A 6,000-nucleotide genomic window follows, 5' to 3' on the forward strand; every position below is an offset into this window, starting at 1 on the left:
CCAGAAATGTCAAACCCTAACTATAAAATTTTCCGACAAGATAGAACTGCCATAGGGGGCGGAGTTGCAATCTACTGCAGAGATAGCCTGCAGAGTTCTGTCATAATAACAATTCGAGCTTCTACTTTTAAAAATCCACCTTTCCAGAAACAAGTCTCTCACCGTTGCCGCTTGTTTATAGACCCCCTTCAGCCCCCAGCTGTGCCCTGAACACCATATGTGAATTGATCGCCCACCATCTTTCTTCAGAGTTCGTACTGTTAGGTGACCTAAACTGGGACATGCTTAACACCCCGGCCGTCCTACAATCTAAGCTAGATGCTCTCAATCTCACACAAATAATCAAGGAACCTACCAGGTACAACGCTAAATCCGTAAGCATGGGTACCCTTTTACCCATGCTTGTCGGAACTAGAAGCACAAGCATTTCGCTACACTCGCATTAACATCTGCTAACCATGTGTATGTGACTAATAAAATTTGATTTGATTTGATTTGATTTGAGATATCATACTGACAAACTCGCCCTCTAAATACACCTCTGCTGTCTTCAACCAGGATCTCAGCAATCACTGCCTCATTGCCTGCATTCGTTATGGGTCCGCGGTCAAACGACCACCCCTTATCACTGTCAAACGCTCCCTAAAACACTTCAGCGAGCAGGCCTTTCTAATCGACTTGGCCTGGGTATCCTGGAAGGATATTGACCTCATCCCGTCAGTAGAGGATGCCTGGTTGCTCTTCAAAAGTGCCTTCCTCACCATCTTAAATAAGCATGCCCAATTCGAAAAATTTTGAACCAGGAACAGATATAGCCCTTGGTTCTCTCCAGACCTGACTGCCCTTGACCAGCACAAAAACATCCTGTGTCGTACTGCATTAGCATCGAATAGCCCCCGCGATATGCAACTTTTCAGGGAAGTTAAGAACCAATATACACAGTCAGATAGGCTAGCTTTTTCAAACAGAAATTTGCATCCTGTAGCACTAATTCCAAAACGTTTTGGGACACTGAAGTCCATGGAGAATAAGAGCACCTCCTCCCAGCTGCCCACTGCACTGAGGATATGAAACACTGTCACCACCGATAAATCTACGATAATCGATAGTTTCAATAAGCTTTTTTCTACGGCTGGCCATGCTTTCCACCTGGCTACCCCTACACCGGCCAACATCTCAGCACCCCCTGCAGTAACATTCACAAGCCACCCTACAAATCAGCTGGACTAGACAATCTGGACCCTCTCTTTCTAAAATTATCCAACCTATTCAACCTCTTTTTAGTATCGTCTGAGATCCCCAAAGATTGGAAAGCTGCAGCGGTCATCCCCCTCTTCAAAGGGGGAGACACTCTAGACCCAAACTGTTACGAACCTATATCCATCCTGCCCTGCCTTTCTAAAATATTGGAAAGCCAAGTTAACAAACAGATCACCGACCATTTCGAATCCCACCGTACTTTCTCCACTATGCAATCTGGTTTCAGAGCTGGTCATCGGTGCACCTTAGCCACGCTCAAGGTCCTAAGCGATATCATAACCGACATCGATAAGAAACAATACTGTGCAGCCGTATTCATCGACCTGGCCAAGGCTTTCGACTCTGTCAATCACCGCATTCTTATCGGCAGACTCAATAGCCTCGGTTTCTCAAATGACTGCCTCACCTGGTTCACCAACGATATCTCAGACAGAGTTCAGTGTGTCAAATCAGAGGGCCTGTTGTCTGAACCTCTGGCAGTCTCTATGGGGGTGCCACAGGGTTCAATTCTCGGGCCAACTATTTTCTCTGTATACATCAATGATGTCGATCTTGCTGCTGGTGATTCTCTGATCCAGCTCTACACAGACGACACCATTCTGTATACATCTGGCCCTTCTTTGGACACTGTGCTAACAAACCTCCAAACGAGCTTCAACGCCATACAACACTCCTTCCACGACTAGCATCACTACTCTGGACGGGTCTGACTTCGAATATACGGACAACTACAAATACCTAGGTGTCTGGTTAGACTGTAAACTCTCCTTCCAGACTCACATTAAGCATCTCCAATCCAAAATGATATCTAGGATCGACTTTCTATTTCACAACAAAGCCTCCTTCACTTATGCTGCCAAACATACCCTCGTAAACCTGACTATCCTACCAATCCTTGATTTCGGCGATGTCATTTACAAAATAGCCTCCAACACTTTACTCAGCAAATTGGATGCAGTCTATCACAGTGCTATACGTTTTGTTACCAAAGCCCCATATACAGCCCACCACTGTGACTTGTATGCTCTCGTTGGCTGGCCCTCACTACATATTCATCTCCAAACCCACTGGCTCCAGGTCATCTATAAGTCTTTGCTAGGTAAAGCCCCACATTATCTCAGCTCACTGTTCACCATAGCAACACCCACTCGTAGCACACGTTCCAGCAGGTATATTTCACTGGTCATCCCCAAAGCCAACACCTGCTTTGGCTGCCTTTCCTTCCAGTTCTCTGTTGCCAATGACTGGAACGAATTGCAAAAATCTCTGAAGCTGGATCCTTATATCTCCCTCTCCAACTTCAAGCATCAGCTGTCAGAGCAGCTTACCAATCACTGTACCTGTACACAGCCAATCTGTAAATAGCACACCCAGCTACCTCATCCCCATATTATTACTTACCCTCTTGCTCTTTTGCACCCCAGTATCTCTACTTGCACATCATCATCTGCACATGTATCACTCCAGTGCTAATGCTAAATTTAAATTATTTCGCCTCAATTGCCTATTTATTGCCTTACCTCCCTACTCTTCTACATTTACACACACTGTAAATATATGTTTCTATTGTGTTATTGACTGTACGTTTGTTTATGTGTAACTCTGTGTTGTTGTTTTTGTCGCACTGCTTTGCTTTGTCTTGGCCAGGTCGCAGTTGTACATGAGAACTTGTTCTCAACTGTCTTACCTGGTTAAATAAAGGGGAAATAATAAAAAAATTAAAAAAGTGCCTGTTGTGGCAGGGTTCGCATGACTTGGTCAACTCTGACAAGTACCTGTTTTGGCAGGGTTATCATGATTTGGTCAACTCTGACAAGTACCTGTTTTGGCAGGGTTATCATGATTTGGTCAACTCTGACAAGTGTTTATGAATTGTTCAGCTGTCTTATGGCTTTGGGGTAGAAGCTGTTGAGGAGCCTTTTGGTCCGAGACATGGCGCTCCGGTACCACTTGCTGTGTGGTAGCAGAGTAAACAGTCTATAACTTGGGTGACTGGAGTCTCTGACAATTGTATGGGCTTTCCTCTGACACTGCCTATTATATAGGTCCTGGATGGCAGGAAGCTTGGCCCCAGTGATGTCCTGGGCCATTCGCACTACCCTCTGTAGCGCCTTACGGTCAGATGCCAAGCAGTTGCTATACCAGGCGGTGATAGAACCAGTCAGGATGCTCTCGATGGTGCAGCTGTAGAACCTTTTGAGGATCTGTGGACCCATGCGAAATCTTTTCAGTCTCCTGAGGGGGAAAAGGTTTTGTCATATCCTCTTCACGACTGTCTTGGTATGTTTGTACCATGATAGTTGTTGGTGATGTGGACACCAAGGAACATGAAACTCTCGAGCCGCTCCACTACAGCCCCTTTGATGTAAATGGGGGCCTGTTCAGCCCCCCTTTTCCTGTAGTCCACGATCAGCTTCTTAGTCTTGCTCACATTGAGGGAGAGGTTGTTGTCCTCGCACCACACTGCCAGTTCTCTGACCTCCTCCCTATAGGCCGTCTCATCGTTGTTGGTGATCAAGCCTACCACTGTTGTGTCGTCAGCAAACTTAATGATCGTGTTGGAGTCGTGTTTGGCAATGCATTGGTGGGTGAACAGGGAATGCAGGAGCGGACTAAGTACACACCCCTGAGGGGCCCCAGTGTTAAGGATCAATGTGGCAGACGTGTTGTTGCCTACTCTTACCACCTGGGGCGGCCCATCAGGAAGTCCAGGATCCAGTTGCAGAGGGAGGTGTTTAGTCCCAGGAACCTTCGCTTATTGATTAACTTTGAGGGCACTATGGTGTTGAATGCTGAGCTTTAGTCATTGAACAGCATTCTCACATAGGTGATCATTTTGTTCAGGTGAGAAAGGGCAGTGTGGAGTATGACTGAGATTGCGTCATTTGTGGATCTGTTGGGGCGGTATGCGAATTGGATGCTGTTGATGTGAGCCATGACCAGCCTTTCAAAGCACTTCATGGCTACCGACGTGAATGCCACGGGGTGGTAATCATTTAGGCAGGTTACCTTCACTTCCTTGGGGACAGGGACTATGGTGGTCTGCTTGAAACATGTAGGTATTACAGACTCGGTCAGGGAGAGGTTGAAAATGTCAGTGAAGACACGACATTTGGTCCGTGCATGCTTTGAGTACACGTCCTGCTAATCCGTCTGGCCCAGCGTCTTTGTGAATGTTGACCTGTTTAAAGGTTTTGTTCGCATTGGCTACTGAGAACGTTATCACACAGTCATCCAGAACAGCTGGTGCTCTCGTGCATGCTTCAGTGTTGCTTGCCTCGAAGCGAGCATAAAAGGCATTTAGCTCGTCTGGTACGCTCGTGTCACTGGGCAGCTCGCGTCTGGGTTTCCCTTTGTAGTCCGTAATAGTTTTCAAGCCCTGCCACATCCAACGAGCGTCAGAGCCGTGTAGTAGGATTCAATCTTAATACTGTATTGATGCTTTGTTTGTTTGTCGGTTCGACTGAGGGCGTAGCGGGATTTCTTATAAGCGTCCGGATTAGTCTCCCGCTCCTTGAAAGCGTCAGCTCTAGCTTTTAGCTCGATGAGGATGTTGCCATGGCTTCTGGTTGGGATATGTACGTACAGTCACTGTGGGGACGACATCATCAATGCACTTATTGATGAAGCCGATGACTGAGGTGGTGTATTCCTCAATGCCATTGGATGAATCCCGGAGCATATTCCAGTCTGTGTTAGCAAAACAGTCCTGTAGTGTACCATCTGCGTCATCTGACCACTTCCGTATTGAGCGAGTCACTGGTACTTCCTGCTTTCGTTTTTGCTTGTGAGCAGCAATCAGGAGGATAGAATTATGATCAGATTTGCCAAATGGAGGGCGGTGGAGAGCTTTTTATGCATATCTGTGCGTGGAGTAAAGGTGGTCTAGGATTTTTTTCCCCCCTGGTTGCACATGTGACATGCTGGTAATAATTTGGTAAAACTGATTTAAGAGGAAGAAGTCTCTTTGTCAGCCCTGGGTTACAGTGTAGAAAACCTGTCCCAACCGGCTTCCTTCAACTGGGATGGAAGCAAGATATTTGTCAACTGTATTAGATGAGTGATTAGTATGATGCCCAGTTACTGATTCATTCACTATTGTCTGTTTTAGATCCCAGGTGAAGTTACTGTGTGAATTCTACTCTCTGTGGAGGGAACTGAGAAGAAAGGTCAGAGAGAGATCAGTGGACATATTTTGGTGAAGTTGATCTGTTTGTGGTCTGTCTGTGCCATGTGAGGTATGGCATTTTGCATCAGGCATCTGTTGAATAGGACAGCTTATTCCGAGGGTCTGAGACGAAACACCCTGCGTCCTCATCTTTCCCGAGGAGAGCTCACACATCAGACCTTCCCAATCCAAACTCTTTCCTCTCAGTGCTAAGTCCAGAAGTGCATGAGCCACCCCATTGATTTTCTCCAGTTTCGCCGCTGGCTAAAGGCCTACCCACTCCCCCACACCCGTCATACCACCTTTGTTATTGTCCCTATTGTGTTTGTTTATGACGCACTTCCTCTTCTGTCCTCGACAGACAGGGGCAGATACAGACATTGGGAAGCATGGTCAGCACAATTTAGCCTAATGTAAAAAAAAAAAAAATGTAGGTTAAAATGAGATAGTCTTATGTTTAGGGAAATGTCAGCAATAAAGTTACTAAAACATAATTGACTTTAGTGCTCCAGTCCCAGTGAGCACTGTCCGACACCGACGTCCATAGACTTTGAAATTTGGTCCATTCGCCC

The sequence above is a fragment of the Salvelinus alpinus genome, chromosome 3, assembly GCF_045679555.1.
Source record: "Salvelinus alpinus chromosome 3, SLU_Salpinus.1, whole genome shotgun sequence".
Lineage (NCBI taxonomy): Eukaryota > Metazoa > Chordata > Actinopteri > Salmoniformes > Salmonidae > Salvelinus > Salvelinus alpinus.